The 21,881-nt window shown below is 47.3% G+C and overlaps 1 protein-coding gene across 24 annotated transcripts in view; it reads left to right on the top strand.

Moving 5' to 3' along the window:
* Ralgps1 (Ral GEF with PH domain and SH3 binding motif 1) overlaps positions 1-21,881 on the top strand; it is a 246,469-nt gene that overhangs the window by 10,315 nt on the left and 214,273 nt on the right. Inside the window, exon 1 of one of the 24 annotated variants that reach the window (XM_040286345.2) lies at positions 1,864-2,200. The exons of the other annotated variants lie outside the window; for them this stretch is intronic. The gene's annotated coding sequence lies outside the window, so the exon portion shown is untranslated. Of the gene's footprint in view, positions 1-1,863; positions 2,201-21,881 lie in introns of those variants that run through there. 24 annotated transcript variants of the gene reach the window in all.

Consider the following 21,881-nt stretch of genomic DNA (forward strand, 5'->3'; position numbering starts at 1 on the left):
AGGAATGTTGTGTGGTGGCAGAGGGTCCTATCTGCACTGCTGCAGAATGCCAGTAGGAGGGACACTGTGGACATGGAGGAAGGGCCAAGGGAAGGACGAGATGTGAAGTGGTCAGCTGTAGCGTAGGCACCAGTTTCCACCTCCCTCCCTGCATGGCCCTGCCTGTCCTGGCCCCTACTGCTGGACACTCTTGTTTTTGCCAGTGTCAGAACCAGTTTTATGCACTGTCTCATCAGTCAATCAGTCAGTCAGTCAGTCAGTCAGTCATTTTCTGGCTTTTTCCAGAGAAGTTACCTTCACTACCATGTGCAAAAGACTCAGAGAGATTCTTTGCTGTGTCCAGTTTCTCAGCAAATTTTCTCAAGCATTTTACTGGTACCTGCTACTGCTACTCCTTTGGCGTGAAATCTGTGGCTCCTGAGCAGGAAAGTTGCCCCACCACCAGCGGTCTAACATCCAGGTTGAGGATGGATCTGCAGTCCCATGGGAGGGGTGCATGTCCAGACCCTAGGAAAGGCAGCTGGTCAGAACAGTTGAAGGAAGTCCTGGGAAGTTGGACTAATGTGGCCTAGGGTAAGGAGCCCTGTGACTTGAGGTGCATCCTTAGCCCCTTCTGTATTCCTAGCTTGGTAGCAAAGAGAAGCCTGCTGTAGAACTGTAGAATTTCCAGAACTTATGAGTGGGGTCTCAGGGTTATAGTACATGAGAGCTGGTGGGGGCTGAGGGTAAATCTAGATATCAGACTGAGATCAGGACATAGAATCTGGTGAAGGATCTAATCTGGGACAGCCAGTGGGAAACTGATCTGTGATGATGTGTCTTCTGTTGCTCTGACCCAGAGACCCCAGCATTGGCAGAGGCACTGACCCTGGTGCTGAAAGCCACAGCTGGGGAGTAGTGAGACAGGATCAAGGACAGCCCAGGGAAGTGGCTGTGTTGGTACCAGAGCCAACCACACTGGTATGAAGACTTTTGCCTCTCAGGAAAGGAAAAAGAAGAGTGTAATGTTGGTTGAAAAACCCAAGCGCTTCTGCAAAGAGAAGGCAAGAGCCGGGTAGGAAGTGTAGAGGTGCCAGAGACCTGGGCAGGAGCGAGTCTTCCACCTGGAGGTTGGCAGGGTTAAATAGACAATACGAACGGAGGGCTTGCCACAGCATGTGGCCTGCAGCAGGCACTTAACCAGTGTTATTTCTGGAGCTGTGGAGAGACAGGCCTACAGACAGCATGGTCAGTTGTCAGTTTTTCTGCTTGGTTTTTAGTGTTTTGATGGAAGGTCCTGGAGTGGACAAGGCTCTGGGGAGGCTGAAAGGGAGAAAGGGCTTATGGTTGCTTGTGTGTAGCTTTTGTCTTCTCATATACATCTTACATCCAAGACATCTCTGCTAGCTCTTGTTAAATTATTTATAATTCTTATCTCTTCCTGTGTATAATCAAATGAAGGCTATTTCTTGAGCTTCATATTTATGAGTGACTCACTTTGGAATAAAGGGCAGAGAATCTTTCTTAAGAAACAGGGTATTAAAACCCCCCCCCCCAAAACCAAACCAAACCAAACAAACAAACAAACAAAAAAACAGGGTATTGGGTTGGGGATGTGGCTCAAGTGGTAGCGCGCTTGCCTGGCATGCGTGAGGCACTGGGTTCAATCCTCAGCACCACATAAAAATAAAATAAAGATATTGTGTCCACCTAAAGCTAAAAAATAAATATTAAAAAAAGAAACAGGGTATTACTTGTTTATACATGACTTGAAGTCCTGCTAATTGTTTCCAAACTAATGAAAGTTTATATGATGTGTAAAATTATCATAATAATGTAGAGCTAAAGAACATTTAAAGGTTAGCTTAACTTTCTGGTTTTGTAGAAGAGGCAACTGAGGCAAGAGAAGTCAAGAACTTTGCTCAAGAGTGGTCACAGGTGAGTGGTGGACATGGTGCTAGACCTTAGCCCCCGCATTATCCAGGAACCTTTGAATCCATTAGGGCAGATAGAGAGGGGAGCAGAGAGAATCCACCTGCCCTGTTTTGGAACATATCAGGCAGGAACATAATCATCTGTCCTCATTCCAGAAGGAACAAAGAGAAAGACCAGCGCCAAAGGGGAGACTGCAAAGATCCAGCCTAGAGAGGAAGATAAACAGGCAGGCGAGGAATAGAGGAGGAGCGTGCTTTTGGAAGAACGTTTGTCTAGGTTAACTGAGGTGGGTTTCAAATGTCTTCTACTTTCTCCTCTCAGAGGAGTTACAGATACTATGAAAGATGAAACAATAAACTGGGATGAGAAAGGGGATGGGCAACCCAAAGAACATTAGACAGTAAGTCATGTAATGCAAACACTGAAGTGGGCAGTGGTGTGGAAAATCACCAGACCAGGAGGAGGGCAAATTGGCCCATCTAGGCAGGTGCAGGAGAGAAGCAGAGGAGGTGCTAGAGTGGCCCGTGGGGGGGACTCTAGAGCTCTTGAGGTAGGGACCAGGATAATGGAATAGAAGGGAATCCTTTGTCTTCCTGAACTGGAGAAGGATCCAAACCTGAGAATTATGAGGGCTTCTCATGAACCAGGCAAAATTACCAAAATAGCCAACACTTAACATGTTAAGATACCATTAACATCCAGGCAGAAGAATCTTTTCAAATAAAAAAAACTGGGCTGGGCTCAGATTTATCTACAGACTAGGTGCCAGAGGGCATGGAGCAATGCCCGTGGAGTTCTGAGGGAAAAGGGTTTTGACTCAGGAATTTTATGCCCAGCATATAAAAGGTGATGGGGCCTTACTGCTAGGTCTTAGTTCACATTAATGGTAACAAATTCACCTCAGTTATGCAAGGACATATTGTGTGAGAAGCTTTTGCTATACCCACGCACCATGTAAGGGGAGAACTGCTTGAAGATATGCTCTAGCCACTGAGCTGTCACTCACAGTGAAGGGCTTGTGGCTGGATAAGTCAGAGTGTGAAATGATTGGCAGTGAGAGTGGAACCATTCCAGTGTGAACTTATTTCTAAACAATTATGAATATGATTATAAAATGAAACATAAAATAAATGATTATCAAATGAAAATATAGCATCACATCATATTTAATAGTAAAACCAAGAATAAAAATTTCAAGGGTTCATGCGTATGAATATGCTGTGCACCCCAAAGAGCTGTATAAATGTGAGGATGAAGTTGAAAGCTATCTTTGGACCCTCCTGTGTGTCCAGATGTGTGTCTTGTGGATAACATAATGCTGTGCAGGTATGTAGTCTACTTCGGCCTTTCGTGGATGTTCCTCAGGGTACTACCTTTTCAGACTTTCCTGAAAAGGTTTTCTCAGCATCTGCATTCTGAGAGGTCACACATTGCTGGTAGAAATGTAAAATGGTGCAGGGTTCTTTGGCAAACAATTCAGCAATTCCTCAAAAAGTGAAACATCTAGTTACCACATGACTTTGCCATTGTGCTCCCAGATGTCTACTCAAAAGACATATGGCCATACGAAGACCTATGCATGCTTTTCCCCAACAACATGACTCAAAATAGAAAACAACTAAGTGTCTACCATTTGATGAATGGAAAATAACATGTCCAGTGTATGAGCCCCTAGAGCTCTGTATTAGTATTCAGCTAGAAAGTTGTCATGAGGGATGTATTAGATGAACTTGAAACATTCCAAGTGAAAGAAGCCATACGTAAAAGTCCACATGCTGCATGAGCCCATTTGTATGAAATGTCTAGAAGAGGCCAATCCAGAGAGACAAGAAGTAGACCAGAGGCTGCCAGGTTTGGGGAGGGGAGCTGGGGAGTGTCTGCTCATGGTTTGGGTGTAGGGTTCTTCTGGGGGTGGTGAAAATGTTATGGAATTAGATAATGGTGATGGTTGCACAACTTGGTGGGTATGCTAAAAAAACACTGAGTTCTGTAGTTTAAAAGGGTGATAATTAGGGAAAATAAATTATATCTCAATTTTTAAAAATAGCCTTTTCTTATTATTAAGTGTTAATTGTGGAAAAATAACAATAAAGATAAGCAGAAAACAAAGGGACAGTTATTACTCCATTGTTAATACTTGGGGAATATGTGGCCTGATGTTTGTCTGGGTGTGTCTCAAAGTTGGATTGATGGACCAATTTTATTTTGTCTTTTCTATCGTGATTGGTGTATTGGGATTAGCACAGTCCACAGCCTGTTCTTTTTCTTAGTTCTTTCATGTTCCTCTTTGTTAGGGTGTTAATGCTGGGAACTATATTTGGGCACAAGAGGGAATAGTACCAGATTTTGAGTCCGAAGACCTGGGTGTCTGCTGTGCCTTACCTCAGGTTTGGGAGCTTGAGAGGAATGCTCAGTCTCTCATAATTCTCAGTCTCTCTCACCTCATGTTTGAAAGGGGCTCGCGCTTACACTGTGATAGCTTTCACTCCAGAGTGGGTCCAAGGGTGGGAAAGAGAGACCTTATCATCTGATTGTGAGGTGTAAAGCAAACAGAACTTCCACACCCTGCTGGTGGGAATGTAATTTGGCTCATCCACTTTGGAAGACAGTTTCGCATCGTCTGGCCAAGTGTCAGTCCAGCTGTGGGACTGACATGGAAGCGCACAAGGATTTGTGCATCTGTAATATCCAACCTGGAAGCAATCCCAGTGTCTTTCAGTAGTAGGACGGACAGGCATGAGGTAACTCCCAGTGGAAAAATGTGGACTAGCTTCCCAATGTTCATTCAGACACAAAGGTATAGATATACAAGTCCATTTATATAAAGTCTAAAACCTGATGAAACTAATGTGTATTGGTAGTATGGGTGACCCTTGGGGCCCAGTGGACTTGTGGCTGGTGACCTTGCTCCACCTGGGTGCTGGTTACATGGTGTGCTCACTGTGAGAGTATGTATGTGTTCCTTATTGCTAGTGCTTCTCTGTATGTGCATTGTACAAGTTTATATGAACACTAGAAAGAGAAGAGTATAAATCCTCCTGCTTTCACTAAAAATTTCAATGAGAATCAAATATTTTTATTTTTCTGATGAATAAAATGATTGCTCTAACATAATTTGTTTTGTCTCTTTGCTTGAAGTTTGTATTTTACAGTGTATGCATGTTGGTACCTTACAGCGTGTGTTTAACCTGCAATAAAACATACTTGTGCAGTTGCTCTATCCTTTTTTAAACTTCTGCTGAAGAAGGATTGTGAAGTTGGGTGGGCCATGGCTAGAGGTCTTCGCAGAGTGGGCAGAGGCCTGGCTGTGGGGCGTGGCCAGCTGGTAGGCTGCATGTGGTTCAGCTGAGTCCACATCAGAAGTGGTTTCCTTGCTGCCGGAGTGCAAGTGTGGGATCAGGGATGGTGGAGGGTGAGCTGGAGGGGGCCCTGGGGCCAGGCCTCAGAGTGTCTTGGAGCCTGGGGTGGGGTTCTGGGGGGAGGTGTCAGAGGAATGGAGAAGAGGAAGCTTAGCGAGACGTGGAAGAGCAGGGACAGCTGGCAGGGCATCTGGGCAGAAGAAAGGAACCGGCAGTGGAAAGCCATGGAGCTGTGTAGGAGGACAGGAATGATGAGGTCAATCTCAGGGTAGAGAGATGAGTCTCCAGGACCAGGGGCTGGTGAACTGTGTTAAGAGCTGCCTCAGAGTAGGAAAGTCCTAGGCAACCAGCCTCAGCAAGGAGTCCTGGGGACAGGGGTGGGGGGATCAGTGGTAACCCAGGAGTCAGATTGGGGTTGCTGAAGGCAGGTGGGAGGAAGTTAGTGTTGTGCCTTCCAGCAGAAGGTAACTGGAGGCCAGGGGCCTCAGCTGTTGAAAAGGTTGGGGAGAACTGGAGATGCATCAGGCTGAGCGAAGGAGCAGGGCAGTGGAGGAGCTAGAGAGTGCAGAGAAGGAGTTGGCTGGCTGGCTGGCAACTGGGAATGGGCCCCGGGGCCCCTGGGCCCTGGAACTCCGGCCCTGGGTCACAGGCAGATTTCTTTCTCAGAGATGAGAGGGGAGGACAAGGTTAAAGGAGGAAGCTGAAGTTGGCTCTCTGCAGTGAAGGAGGTCATGAGGCTGCGCAGCTGGGAGTGGGCAGGTGCAGAGTGAGTGTGGGTGTGTGGGCAGAGGGATGCTTTGTGTGGCCACCATGGAGGACAGAAAGTGAACCAATGGCAAGCCAAGCCTGCGGTGCCTGTGCACCAGTGCTTGGCTGCAGTGTGGCAGGGCTGCTGACTGCTGCCTGTACCTGGAACACACCAGGCACTGCCCCCTTTTTAGATGGCAGTGTGCTGCAAGGGCAGGACGTGACTGGGCACTCATGAGTCTTTTTCATGCTGGGTAGTGCCCAGAGCCTTAGCTCTGTTTTTGGCCTACTAGAAAGCATTTTCACATGAAGATGGTGTTTTTCTTTGGGGTTGATTCCCCATGCAAACCATCTATCCAAAGCATGGTAGGAAAGAACACCAGTGGCCAGTGAGGAAGAATTCCTGTAATTTTAGGGCATGCCTTGCTATCTGATAGGCTAATGATGATGTCAGAGATGAACCTAGAAAAAGCATTTGACATTTCAAAGAGCAGGTGGAAATCAGAGCCTGTAGACTGTAGTTGGTCTGACCTGGCTGAAGTTTGAAGAGCAAATCAGCCATGTGAACATCAATGTAAGTTGGATTATCTCCCCTGCTTTTATGACTGCCACTCTTTGGAAAGAAACGTGTTGGGATGGTAGATGCTGGTGGTCGGTTGATTATAAAGCCCAGCAGGTGAAGTTCTGGTGAGTCTTGTCACTGGCTGTGCTGACATGTGCCCTTTTGAGTAGGTATCCATGCTGTATGGGCAGCCGCAGGTGCACCCTGGATACAAGTGAGTTGAAGTGGCTACAGTTAGAGGAATCTCCTGCAGATGAAACTGAGGGGCTGAGGGGCTGCACAGGGATTTGGGACACCGGGGGCATCCTCAGGGAGCACCTGTGGGGGTGGGAGTTGCTGTGGTTTGTGGTTTGGGTGAGTGTCCAAAGGTCCATGTGTTAAAGGCTTGGTCTCCATGGTGGGGTTGTTGGGATATGGTGGAACCTTTACAGGCAGGATCTAGTGGAAGGTCATTGGGTGCTGCCCTTGAAGGGAATAGTGGGACCTTGGTCTCTCTCTTCTCTTTTGTTCTGCTTCCTGGCTCATGAGATGAGCATTTTGTTCTGCTGTTTGGTCCACTATGATGTGTCACCCTTGCCAGAGGCTCAAAGTGATGGGCTACCTGATCTTGGACTGGAAGCCCTGGAACCATAAGCCCAAAATAAACTTTTCCTCTTTCTAAGTTCATTGCCTCAGGTATTTCTTTGAGGTGAGGGAGATCCTGTTCTTGCCTCACTGGGCTCGCCAGACGGATGGGCTTTTTCTCTTGGTTCTCATACTAGTTCTTCCCTTCTGCCTCCCTGTGCATACCACTTGTGACCACCCTGTTGTGCTGTCCCCTTTTGCTCCTGATCCCCCAGCAGCTGGGGTTACTTGTATAACCTCCTCTTTCCCCACTTCAGTTGGGCGCCTGTACCAACCCACAAGGCCCCTCCTGTCTTTCCAATTGTGCTGCTTTCCTTCCTGTGAGCTGTGCTGGCCCTCGATTGGAAAGGGCCAGCTCACTGTGTGGGTTATGTGTGGCCCTGGGATGATGGGGCAGAGACTTGCAAAGATGAATAAGATGAGTCACTGTCTTCAAGGGACTATAGTCTACTGGTCACCTCCTCAGCCCCTGCCATTCTCTCTCCCTGGGATTCTGCCCACCCCAGCTCATTGGAGTTCACCTTTCCTAAACCCTGTAAAGCTTATTTTATCTCCTTTATGGCCCTGGCCATGTTCTGCCTTGCATTGTGCTTTTTATTTATTTATCTTTATCTGTCCTGTACCCCTTGCCTTATCTCCTATATTTTAAGCTCTTCTAAGGCAGGGCTGTGTCATGCCCAATGTTGTACAAATAGTAGGTGCTTAATAAAGTTATTAGACTAAAACTAACATGGAATCTGTTATCACTCCCAGAATGCACCCCCCTTTTCAGCCATGGCCCTCAGGACTTAACATCACAAAAGAATGTGGGAAGAGGCAGTGTTCGCCTAGAAGAATCCTAGGAGATTCTGCTCAGGTAAAAGTAGTCACCAAAAATGTAAAAAGCTGGAATATTAGAATATTTTCCAGATTCTTCTGGTATCCTCATTCTGCTGTCAATTCATATCACAAAAGAGGCAGAAGGCAGAAGTTTCTGGTGCATGATTAACTACAAGTAATTCCTATAGCGCTTGAAGAAGTTAGTTTCCTAGAATTTGCTCTCAGTGGCGTTGGTTCTCCTAAGGAGGATGCTGGAAAGAATATATGAGAAAACAGACTCAGATGAGCCATTTCTCTGGTAAGTGGCAGAGTGGGATTTGATCCCAGGTTAGTCTGATTTTAGCAGCATGTGGGCCCCAGGCTTGCTGCTGCCACACAGCCTCAGCAGGCAACCTGTGATGAACATGTTGTGACACCCTGCACCTAGAAACAGACAGAGAAGCCACCACATACTTAAGGGGCTTGGCTGGGGTGGAGGGATGGAGGACTGTTTTATTCTTGGAGCAGGAGATCCTTTCAGTAGAAGGAGTGGAAAGGATGTGCTCAAATTTTAAAAGAGATAGGATCCAAATGTCCTGGAGGCCTTCTGGGACTTTTTTTGAAATAAAAAAATCAGTGTGAGGACTGATACTAGTAGTTTGGAAGACTAAAGGAAGAAATATCTCACTATCTAGAGCAATAATAGAACTACGGGCAGTGAACTAAAATGTGAGGGGCGGGCTGTGGTTGTGTGCTCGCCTAGCATGTGTGAGGCACTGGGTTCATTCTCAGCACCACATATAAATAAACAAAGGTCCATCAACATCTAAAAAAAATTATATGTTTGTGTATGTCTGTGTGTGTACTTTTAAAATGTGAGAGGTTTGGAGCCTTGTCCGAAGAGGCATATGAGTGGCAGGAGTTGCAGAAGGAAGAGGAAGAGGATAGGGAAGGAGTAGAAAAAACATGAAGGAAGTTGGTCTGTGCTGAAGACAGACTTGCTTCTTTAGATGAGGTGGATCCATTTATCACACATTAAGACTCACATGTACATGTTTTCTTTGACAAATTCCTAAACTCCAAAGAAAAAAAGAGAAAAAAATTAAAAAAAAATTATGAGAGGAAAGAATGGTTTTTATTTTTTCTTCGTTTGTTTTTTTAGCAAAGGAAAGAGGATTAGGTTCTCATTGGGCTCCCATGTGCAGCCCTGGAGCTGGGAAGATGGGGAATTGGTACTACTAGATTATGAAAGTGAAGGGGCCCAGAGTCCTCTATATGCACAGCACAGATGTCACATAGATGTCCTTGTGAAATGAAACCATTTTAAAACACATGAGGACACAAAATGTACTGATTAAATGAACCTGAGGAAAATACCCAGAGAAGTTCTCCAACTAAGATATAGTTGAGGCAGAGCAGAGGCACTGGGACGGGATGGGGAGAGTGTAGGAAGGGAGGGGCACAGGCCTCAGTGCAGACAATTTGATCTCAGCACAGATTGCGGCACCATCTGGAATTTTTATTTGTGTAATTATTAAGAATTTCACACAGCTGTAATCCCAGTGACTTGGGAGGCTGACAGGAGAATCCCAAGTTTGAGGCTAGCCTCAGCAACTTAGGCCCTGTCTCACTAAAATATAAAAAGGGCTGGGGATGGAGCTCAGTGCTAAAGCATCCCTGGCTACTTAGGTATATTAAAAAAAAAAAAAAAAAAAAAACAACCTACCACGAAGGAATCACAATAGTAGGCTGAAGTAAAAATTCTAAACCACCTCTGCAAAATTTAAGGCTTTGGGAGGAAGGATGGGAGAGTGGGCAAATAGAACATGGAGATATAATTATTTATTGTTACAGAAAGAGGGATAGAGTTTGACTGGAGAATTTTGGGATTGGAAGTAGTATTAGGACTAGATTTGATTGCATATAAGATATTACCCTGTATATAAGTGACTTAAACATTAAATTTTCATCAGCTGCTGCCCTGCACAGAGAGCTGCCTCGCTGCCTCATTGCCCTCTCAGCTGCTCTGTGGGGCCGGCTTGGTGCTGTGCAGAAGTTCCATGCTCTGCCCCTGAGGACATGGCCCTGGCATCTGGTTACATGTATTTTGTTAGGCAGAGAGGCTTGGGGATTGTTTTGGCTGCACAGAGTGCTTCTCTGGGGTGGGTGGAAGGGGAGGCCCTGGAAAAGTTTGGTTTATGCTTTTATTTGCACACCCCTATTGGGTTTGGCTAAAGCAACAAGGATATGTTGCTTTTGTAATTTAACAAGAAATCAAATAAAGCATCATTTAAAATAATTAAAAATCAAGAAATAGCCTAGATGAGTCAGGGCACCTTCCTTTCTCTATTTCTTTTAAGATTGTGTTTATGAATATCACTATTTAAACTTGAGTTTCACTTTTTGTAAGATGAAGGCTTGGGCCATCATTAGACACCTCTCATTTTTGAACACCCCATTTTTGCACCCAGGCCTGGGCTCTGATCCTGCTTACCAAGAGGGAGGTTCTGGCCCCATGGGAGGCTTAGTGGCAGGTGTAGGAATTGGGCAGTGGGCTTGATCAGAACAGGGGTTGGGTGCTGTGGAAGCCACGAGCACCTGATGCTGCCTGAGTGACCCTCTTTCTGGACATCTTGGAGCATGTGGCCATGCTGTGATGTGGTTTAGGGGGGAGTATAACAGATCACAATGCACCCTATTGTGCTGTGAAGAAATCTGGATAATCTGACAGACTGGAGGAGAATACACACAGGGAGTCATGGAAGGTTCCCACAGGAAGGGACATTTAAAATGAGCCAGGAGTAGAAGAGAGTGGTGAGGGGGAATAAGCCCCTGTTTTCCTGGTGGTGGGAGAAGCAGTCTGGGTGTGGCCTAGAGGGTACCTGTGGGCCCTTACCTGCCAGAGTCTGTACGTGTTTCCTTCCTGACTGGGCTATGTGATAGTGGAGCCACTTGTAAGGGCTGGACAGGGACACAGTCCCAGCACAGAAGAACCTCATAGACTCTGTGATTCTCAGTGGGTGAGTGTTCTAAGCCCCCTGCTTCCTCAGTGACCTTGTCTGCTGGCTCTCCTATGAGGGCCACAACCCTGACTTCTTAGAATCTGAGGATAGGACATGATATTCATTCATCTGGGCCCATTGCTCCTGGAAGTGTTGCCAGAAGCCTCTGGCTGGGTGTGTTTGAGGTTGATCTCTAGGGAGCCTGGGGAGGCTCCCAAGCTGGAAAGATTGTTGACAAGTGTTGCCCACTTTAGCTGAGGCCCCTCTTGGTGGCAGCTTCCACCTGGGCCCCACCCTGACCATTCCAGAGTGTTGCTGCCTCCCCAGGTGTCAGCTCCATGTTGTGCGATGCTTCTCTGACTCTCCTTTTGGTCTTTTGGTACTGTCATTGTGCCTTTGTTGGCAGGAGAACCAGGTGGGTGGGTTGCTGTTGGGGCGGCGTAGGCATCCTAGTCTCATTTTGACCTTCTGTTTTTCTTTCCAACTTGAGGAGTAGTTCTTTTATTTTAATCAAGAATAACTGATTATGCTGTGTACCTGTGATCCCCTATAGAGCTCATGGCCAAGCAGGAGGCACCCAGAGCAGGGGCACCCAGCCAGACTGGACCTGAAGGACACAGGGGAGGGGACCGTATTCCAGGTACAGGCCTTGGATTGATCAGGGTCATTTGCTGCTCACTCATGCAGTCACCTCTGGGTTTTGGCCCTGGTTCAGTGGTTGGTCCAGGAACTGAGTGATTAGCCATGAAGGGAAAGGAGGTGGCCACCCATTCCAGCCAGTCTCCTGGGGTCTCTCCCCTAGGCACTCCCAGTGGGGCTGGCCCCTCCTTCCAAGCACCCAGTATGCTGAGGTCTGTCACCCTTCTTCATGAATCTCCCAAGAAGCCTGAGATGTGTGTGCAAACGACCTGGGTTATGGATCTGTGCTACCCAGCCCAGTTCTCACTCCATGCTCTCCAGTAACAGGGCATGCTCAGCTATCCCGCCTTTCCACTGCACAGTTAAAATAAAGGAACGAAACATTATAACCTGTGATTGAAAACTCAAGCCAACTGAGTCAGCTCCACCAACTGAATCAAATCCCTGCTTCCGGCACATCAAACTTGCTTGTGTTTCCCCACTTCCTTTTCTGTTCCTGACAATACGGGCAGAAGTGTTTTTGTACTGTTGTACGCACTCTTGTTTCTGCTTCCTTGTGGTTGTGAGAGCGATCAGGTAAGCAATTGGCCACCAGGTGGCGCTGCAGCACCAGACACAAGACCTGGCTGTCAGGCCTGGGAGCAGTCAAATCCTTAATCCCTACTGGGAGCTATCCTTGAAGTTCACGGCTGTGGAAGCCTATTTTTGGTCTCCCTAAATGCTGTGTTCCTCATTAACATTTTCCATACTTATTTTTTTAAAAGTCAGAAAATATAAGTGTAGCAAAGGTAGAAAGTAAAAGTGCTGTTATAAGTAAAGCCTTTAAGAGACAATGATATTAACAGTTTATCCTGTGTTCATGTGTGTGTAACTATCCTAAAACGTGTTCAAGTATTGCTTACTCACTGAGGACTTCTCATACCGCTCTGTCCCAGGACCCTCTCCTGCCAGACTCTGCCCATCAGCTTTCTCTGTCTTTAATTTTTTTTATCAAATATTGCCGGCTGGCATGCCATGTGTTTTACAAAATGATTGATTTATTGTCTATTTTCCTCAGTAGAATGTGCTAGTGGGGTTTCTGGCTTTTTCTGTACTGTTCTGTCCCTAGCACCCAGGACAGAGCCTAATATATACTGGATTCCGGTAAGTATTTGTTAGGGGTGGCGCCTGAGCTTGCGGACCTCTTTCTGCCCATAGGTACTGACAGACCCATCATTTCAACCCTTGCTCAGTGTCCCAGTGAGGGAGTGCACTCTGGCAGCCTGCAGGGAACACATTCAGGGTCCCTTTGCTTTCTTGCCTTTCTATAGGCAACAGAACCTTCCTGGAACTCGCCCATGTTCCCTGTATGCTGGTTCCTTGCAGTGCAGAGGCTCCAGCCTGGCATTTAACAGCCTTTCCTATTAAGCTTCATAGCACTCTGAGCAGGTGCTGCCTTGGCTTCTCTCTCACTGAGGAGAGGGCACAGACTTAGGGAGGATGACCCTCTGTCCCAGCAATAAACATCACTGTGCCAGAGCTCCTGGGGAATTGTACATTAGGATGTTAATTTGTCATCTGTCATGTGACACCACAAACACCCTTTACCAAGTTTGTTGATTTTATTTCATCTCTTTCATATATTTTTTCTTATGTAGAAATTTTAATTTTCCACATATCTCAATTTGGCAATAGGACTGGGGTGCGACTCAGTGGCAGAGCACTCACCTAGCTAGCTCAGTGAGGCCCTGTCTGTCCCAGCCTGCAAAACAAAAAACAAACAAGACCAAATCAGTGTCCTGGTAGTTTCCTTGGCTTTCTGTCTTTTGTATCCTCTCAGAGAGGACATCTTCACTCCCAGATTATAAAAACATGTTGATCTGTTTCTCCTGTAGAGTTTTTTCTTTCGTCTGTTTAAATCTTTAATCCACCAAAAGTTTATTCTTAGCATATGATATTGGATAGGATTTTAAACAAAATTCCTTCTCTCCCCAAGTGAATCTGGTATTATTCCATCAGCGTTCATCCAGTGATCTATCCCCATGCACATCGGAAGTGCATGTCCCTCATACACGGGTGACCGTTTTCTGCTCTGGGTTCTGTCCTGCTGACCTGCTCATCGTTTTTGTGCCATTTATTGACTGTGGCTTCCTGGCAGGATGAGGCCCTTCTCATTAAACTTTTTTTCTTTCCCCTGAAAATTCTAAGCTATTTTAAAATTATTTTTCCAGGCGAAAATTTGAATCAATTTGTTGAGTTTCAAAATGAATCCCCTAAGATTTGGAGAAAACCTGCATTTATTTTATTTATAGATTAATTGAGGAGATTTGATGGATTTATAATATTGTATCCTTATTCAGGAAAAGGAAAGGTCTTTCCTTTAAGTCTTTTTGTTTTTAAAGTAAGATTTTAGAATTTCTTTCAAATGATTTCTATACATTTCTTTAAAAATTTTCCTTAGGCATTTTCTCTTGTGAGCTGGCTCTTGTGCCACTCTGTTTTCTAGTCAATTATTATCCACGCAGAGGAAATTATTGCTTTTATGACCTGATAGCCAACACTCAGTCTTCCTCTCAGTTACATTTGCTTTAAATCTAGAAATTCTGCATTTTTCCTGGTTTGACTCATACTTTCCCATATTTTAATGTTAAAACAGATTTTTTTTCCTGTTATTTTTTGATCATCTTGAACTGTGATCATTTCAACAAGTTTTGGAGAAGGAAGGCAGTGTGGACATACTGCATTATCTTGAAACCAGAGTCTTTCTGGAGTTTGAAATGAAAGAGTCATCAGCCCCCACATACTTTTGGCACTTCCGCCCTACCCCTCACCCCCTGTGGTGCCCCCTGTGGAATGTGGGTGATGCTTGAAGACACCCTGGATCCAGGAGGGCCCCCTGTCCATCCTCTGTCCTCGGGGTGTGCTTTCTCCTGCTGCTGCCAGACTGTCTGCAGTCCCCCTGCTCCTGGAGACCTCCCCTGCCTTACCATCCATGCCAGAGTTCCCCTGTGTGTGGGGCTTGGGTTGGTTAGGGTTTGGGCTCCATGTGGAAACAAAGGTCTCCACGCCCGGGCAGCCTGTGGGCTTCCCCTCTGCAGGCCTCTCCGCTGCCATCCCCCTCGACCCAGAGGGGAGCAGCTAGCACAGCCCCTCCTCGCCACTTTCTTGAGATGGGCCTTGCCCAGGCATGCCCTTTTTCTTTTGCATTTCTGGTATTTTGCCCTCTGTTCACTTCACTTCTTGTTTTGATTCTGAACATATACTCAGGACTCTGCCCAAGTCCCCGCTAAAACCTCAGCCCCAATCTGCTGCCTTTATCTTTTGCCCTCCCCTTTCCTGCTGTGGAAGACATCAGGTCTTGTTTCCCAGCTAGTGGCTGCAGGTAAGGATGCTTCTCCTCGTCTTCCTCTCTCCTGCATCCTTGTTTTGGAAGAGAGGGACCTTTGATTTCCAGAGGGGTTTGTAGGACCATGCTGAGGGGATGGGGAAGCACTGGCTAGCCTTTCCCAGAGGGCCTAAAATAAAATTCTCCAAAGTCAGGACCTCCTCCTGCTCTTTGGGGAAATACATATTCCTCATTCACATTCATCCCATCATCTCAACTTCAAATCAATTTCCTGTGGCCTTATGCCAGGAGAGCATTGTCCTGGCCCACCCTTGCCCCCAGGAGGGTGACGGTGCTAGTGGAGGCTATTAACAGAGATACTCTGGAGTTAGCATCTTGAACGTCTCCCAAAGGCCCATATTTTAAGGGCTCGTCCCCAGGATGGTGCTCTGGGGAGGTGGTGGAATCTTTGAGAGGTGGGGCTTGAGGGCTTTCGGTCATTGGAGATGTACCCTGGAAGTGTGTGTGGAAGTCAGCCTTCTTCTCTTCCTCTCTTTGCTTCCTGGCTATGAGGTGAGTGGTTTTGCTCCACCATGTGCTCCTGCCATGACATTCTGCCTCACCACAGGTCCCAAGCAGTGGGGCCAGCCAGTCATGGACTAGAACCTCCGTGAGCCAAATAGAACTTTTGTCTTTATAAAGCTCATCATCTCAGTATTTGCTACAGTGTCAGAAAGCTGACACAATACCTTAGTTGAATGCTTGCTATGTGTCAGGTGCTGTGCCAGCTACTTCTGTATACATAATCCAAGAATCTTTCCAAGAAGGTTGGCCAGGTCCAACAGCTTGCTAAGGGCACAGAGTAATGACAGGTGAGCATTCCATCCTGATTTATCTGTTCCCTAAGTCTCAGAGAGGTTCCTGGCTCCTTTCACTGCTCTAGAGATTGCTCTGTAGCTGTTTTGGGACTAGTGTCTACCAAGCCTGTGAGTGCTGTTGTAAACTCCTTATAAGCTACAAGTTATAAGTCCTCTCAAATTCAGGTGTGCTTGGAACAGTGTTTGTAGACTGAAGAGCAGGTGCTGTAAAATGCCCTGCTGTGTTTGATATGGATGTTGGTACTGCTCTGATTGTTAAACCACTGACTCATTTGAAAGTATTGTGATATTTTATTTTTATTATTATTTTTGTTCATACTGGGGATTGAACGCAGGTTCTCACATATGCTAGGCAAGTGCTCTGCCACTGAGCTACATCCCTACCCTTTTAATTTTATTTGAAAACAAGGTCTTGCTAAGTTGCCAGGCTGGTGTAGAACTTGGAATCCTCCTGCCTCAGCCTTCCAAGCAGCTGGGATTACAGGTGTATAACAGCTTGCCAGACTTGTTGGTGATTTTATAATAGTTTCTATTATCATGGGTATTTTCTTAACAGATGTCAAGAAGAGAACTAAAAGTTTTTAGTATTGAAAAAGAAAGGTTTCTGTGATGCATTTATATCTGTGTGAATCTCCATGTAGCTACAGGTCTGTGTAGCTATGTGCATTATGATGCTGCCCTATTCTCTGTGAACTGTGTGACCTCAGGGACAGGAACTACAGACTATAAAGAGAGGGACTTTCCTTTTTTCTTTTATAACTTTCAGTTCAGTTTATATACTTCTACTAAGCACATGTATATTATTTTAAAGATTCAGAAAATCCCCCTGCTTTGAAAGATTGGGCAGCCTGGGATGGACTTCAGGTTCCCTGCGGGAGAGGATGGGCCTTCTCCACTGGTGCCTCCCTGGCTTCAGCACACGAGCTCCTTCGCCCTGGGGAGGGCCTGCCGTGGGAGACACAAATTGGTGCCTGTCTGTGCTGTGCCTACTGCAGCTTCCTAGGCACGGGTGCTTCCTTCCCCACAAAGCTGCTGGCCCTGGCCTCCCTCTGCACCCAGGCTCTCGGGTTTATCCCACTTTCACCATTTCTGCTGTTGGCCCAGGTGCCGCTGGCTCCTCTCCTGGTGGAGGCTCAGCTACAGGCGACATTTTGGTCACAGCAGTAGCTCCTCAGCCCATTGTCTGTCCCCCAGGAGGAGCCAGAGGTGGAGTGCTGCACATCTGGAGGGGGTTAGAAAGGAGCCTGTGAGTGCCAACTGAGTGACGGCATTTCAAGCCCAGTGTGTGTCTGCATGGCCAGGGTCTGCCTTCGAGAGCCGCCAGCTGCTGATGCTTGCCAGGAAGAGTTCTGTTGAGCCTGGAGAGGGTCCGAGGAGGGAGATGACAGTGCTTCTAGCCCCGCATTAGGGCCTTTCCTCACTCTTGGCAGGTGGTCACGGGTGGGAGAGTGCCTGGGCTCTGTTCAGGAGCATGTGCACATGCAGGCCCACAAGGTGGATGAACCATTGTGCAGGTCAGGTCGTGAGCAGAAGCCTGCTTAGCTTCCTTCCCATTTGTCCTTGTCACAGCTCCTGTGCATGACAGGAGGGAGGAGTGTGCAGCCGCCTCTGGGCAGCACCACCCACCTGTGGAAGCGGCTCTAGACCGTGTTTGGGATCCATTTTCATACTTGTCTGAGGCATTTGGAAGAAATCACTCTTTTGTAATTGGACAGGCCTGGAAGTGAGTATTTTCTTTGAAACAACCTCCCCGGGCTTAGGAAAAAGTGATCCTTCTGCCCTCTCAGCAGGGTCTGCGCTGACTGTCTCAGGCCATTTCCTTAGTTTCTCGAACCTGAAAGGTTGAAGGGGTGCTCAGAAAGCTTGGAAGGAGACCAGAGGTGCATCTGGGATTTTCCTCTCCCTCGCCGGGAGCCCACACACACAAGGCCAGATTCTGTCATGAATAGAAAAGAGACGTGGGATTGTTCTGTGGTTCTGATGCAGCTGCCACGTTCTTAAGAAGTTACATCATGAGAACGGCGTTTTCTCCTGCCGTGTTTTGTTTTCCAGGGAGGCATTGGCAGAGAGAGAGAGAGAGAGAGAGAGAGAGAGAGAGAGAGAGAGAGAGAGAGAGAGAGAAAGAGTGTGTGTGTGTGTGTGTGTGTGTGTGTGTGTGTGTGTGTTGAGAGGCAGATGGAGGTGGAGGAATGGGGTTTTGGTATGGTGCAGACTCATTTGCCCAAACCCAGAACACTGGCGCACTCCCTGTGGCGCCCACCTTCCTGACTAGCAGGGGCACAGGGGTGCAGTTGCAGAAGGATGGGTGGCCATGCTACAGTTATCACTCCCTGAGCCTTGGTTTCCTCATCTGTAACATGGATTTTAATAAAACAAATAGATCCTTAATAAAACACATAAATCCTCTAGCCAGAGCCTGGCACAAAGCTAGTTTCCAATACATTGTGGTGGTGACAGTGGGTGACCAGGCAGCTCTGAGCTCCTTGAGGCCCAGGGCTGGTCTGACTCCTTTGCAAAGAGCAAGGATTGGGAGAAACTTGGCAGGGATGAGGGAATGAGCGGGAGCGGGTACTGCTGTTGAGTGCTAGGGCCCCCATGTGGCCTCCTGGGGCCCTCCCTGCCTCCGTTGTTGTGTGTATCTGCAGCGTCTGTGCTGTTCTGTGATGACATGGGCGGGGGGTGGTGGTGAAGGACTGCTACTGCTTGTGCTATGGGCACCCTGGCACCCCATGTGTCCCCCAGGTCCTGTGCCTCCACATGCTCAGTGCTCACCCTGCCCCCAACTTGAAATATTCCCACTCATGCTTAAGACCCAAGGCAGCTACTTGACCCCTGAAGGCCATAGTCACCCACTTATTTGTGCTTCAGTAAACTTGCCCTGGGGGTGTCTCCTTATTTCCTTCCACGCCCCCAGGGCTCTGAGGACAAGGCTTTGTCCTTGACCAGTGTCTTAGTGGATGGTTGCTGCAAGAGCAAGGGAATGAGCCTCTGAGCAGCCACCTGCCCATTCCTGACAGCCCCAGACTGAGACGCCATCCTTGGCTCCTTTCCTCTCCTCTGTGCATCAGTCCGCAGGCCTATGTGTTTACCTCCCAGACACCTCACACACCCATCCCTCCTCCCTGCAGCTGGCAGCCCAAGCCTCTGCCATCTCTTACCTCCTAAATGGCTCTACTATTTCCATTTTTGGCCTCTGAGGGATATTCTCCACACAGCAGCCACAGTGATCTTCAAACTCAGGGCAGGTCAGATCATGCCACTCCCTGCTTCAAACCCTTGCATGCACAAGGGTTCCTAGTGCTCTCCTCACGTGGCTGACAAGGCTCTTCTTGTTGTGCCTTAGCCTAACTGTCTACTCTTTTAGCCAAAAGTCGTGGCCTTTGGCCTTCATCATAGATCTGCCAAGCTCAAGTGTACCTCAGGGCCTTTGCACTTGCTGTGCCCTCTACAGCAAATATTCCTGCGGATTTCCATGGCTGCCTCTTCCAACTATCACAGCTGGGGTTGGAGCTCAGTGGTGGGGGCACTTGCCTAGTTTATGTGAAGCTCTGGGTTCTATCCCCAGTCCTCAAAACAACAAAAATAAAAGCAAACCCCAAACATCACATTCTCAGAGTCCTTCCTTGACCATCCTGGAAAATGTCTTCCTCCCTACTTTACTTCATGGCATTCGTTAGTATCTGAAGCTTCCTCCTCTGTGGTGTGAGCATTCTAGTGAAGTGCTGTGGGGACAGGGGCCTTATGTGCCTGCTCACTTCGGGTCTCTAGTACTTGAAACAGGGTTGATTGGTTTGTTTTTGACTGGGGCATCTATGAATTTGGATGAGAAAAATGATATCTTTACTTTTACTAACTTCTAACTGAAATTTAGCATTTCTTTCATTTATTAATACAGACAGACAATAATACTAACAACTGGCACTTTGTTACCAATAGATATCACAGATGCCCACTTTATAATTGTGGGCATCTTAGAGTATCTATGCTCCTAACTATTTTTAAATTAATGTAGCTATTAGATTCACTGATAGATCTTGTTACTTTACACAATAATAAAGAAATACATACACATATAATCTCTTACATAAAAATACATATTACTACATTATGAATTGTTTTAAAAATAATAACTGCATTTTAATTGGTTTCCTGTGTAATTTTATTTATGTATTAAAAATCATTTCTGTGACAAGAAGCCCCAAAGGATCCATGGCACAAAACAGTTACAAGCTGTTGAGTGTAGTGGTGCATGCCTGTAATCTCAGCTACTTGGGAGGTAGTAGAATCACAAGTTCAAGGCCAACCCCAGGCCAAAAAGCGGGATCTTGTTTTTTAATAAAAAAGCTCAATGAATGAATGGTGTGTCTCTTTCCCATTTGCATTTTCAGTGTTAGGTGTCTGGTGGATTGATGTTTAGGAACTAGCCTTCAACAAGGTCTTTTGGAAACTGCTTTGACCATGTGGCCATGAAAGCAGCTTTATGACAGAGTTCTGGCCATTCTCTCCCCCACTTCTTTGTGCATCTGCTTCCTCCCTGCCTACACACCACTGACCAGACTGTCCCTTCACAGGGCCACCCTCTGCTCCTGAGGGCACAGTGCCCCCACCTGGTTGACTAGCAGAGACTGGTGTCTCCGGGTCCTGAGTTCCCGGGAGAGTAGGTGGCCACCTGGGTACAGTTGCTCTGGCCTGGGCGGCACAGTCTTCAGGGCCCTCTCCGGGGGTGAAGGAGCAGTTCTCAGGGTAGTTTCTGGCCAGGCTGAGCCCCGATGGGAGTCTACTCCCTGATATAGGAGTCGTGGCTTAGCAGGCTCCAGGATGGAAGTTGGATGGTTGGGGGTTCTCTGGCCTGGCAGGGATGCTCTGCTCTGCTTGGTCCTGTTATTTCTTAGCATGTGAAATATCGCTTGTCTGAGAGTTACTGCCCATAAATTTGGCTGTTTTTGTCAGTGGCGAGACATGCAGGAGTCAGATCGGAAACAAGCGCTCTGTCTTTCCAGCTCAGGCCTTCAATAGAAAGCATAACGGGTCACACACTGCTGCTGCCACACTTCATCTCGAGGTGGATGGGGGCCACAGGGTGGGGGAGCCCTGAACTCCAACTCTAGGGCTTGGCTTTCTGAACTTGGAGCCCAGAGCCCTCTATTGGGAACCCGCCTTCTAGCAATGAGAGCTAGAAGTGCTGTTGTTCTTTCTTGAACATTTATAGCTTATTTTTTTGTTTTAGGAAAAGAGAAAGGAATAAGTGAATAGAAGCTTTTAGGGTAAGGCTAATGTGGACAGTAACTAGCAGCCTAAACAAGTGCTTGTCCCTCGCTGGCCTGGCAGAGCCTTCCTTGTGCTGCCATGGCTAGTCCCCACCTGGGCTCTGCAGAAGGTGGTGTCAGGGATGGCCAGAGCCCAGGCCCCGGTGTTCACTGATGAGGGTTTGAACTCCTTGGTCCTGTCCCTAACTAGCAGTAGGTCACACTTCTTCTCTGTGCCTGTTTCTCATTGGGATTCAAGAAGTCTGGGACTGTTGGGAAGATTAAATAAGCTAAAAATGTAATATCCAGCCACTGCCTCTCCCATACCATGCTCTCTTAGTGCTATGCTGGCCCCTAACTGGAGAAGTGGCTGGGGCTGTTGGCATCCTTCAGATGGGATGCAGGGAGCCTATGGCCAGTGCAGGCAGAAGGCCTGAATAGCCGTGGCATCTGTGTGGAAGACTGTGTGACACAGGACAAGTAGGGAGAGGAGGCCTTTGGTTTGACCAGGCTGAGCAGTCGGAGATGATCTTGGGGAGACCCACAGAGTGCCAGGCACATCCGACAAGAGCAAAGCCCACCTCAGCCTTGAAATGAGCAGGGGGGATCCACTCAGAGGATGGGCCAGTTGGCCGTCCCCCACTCAGCCTCCCATGGTGACTTACTGTGATCCTGTCTGAACCAAGCTGGGCAGGTTCCATCCCTACAGGCTTGTCTGTTTTGGCCTTGAATGGCCTGCTGGGGTTGTTGCCAGACCCCCAGCCAGATGTCCACCTGTTCCAGTCGGTTAGTCTTGTTGAGATAGCCC

Source organism: Ictidomys tridecemlineatus, chromosome 4 (assembly GCF_052094955.1).
Source record: "Ictidomys tridecemlineatus isolate mIctTri1 chromosome 4, mIctTri1.hap1, whole genome shotgun sequence".
NCBI lineage: Eukaryota > Metazoa > Chordata > Mammalia > Rodentia > Sciuridae > Ictidomys > Ictidomys tridecemlineatus.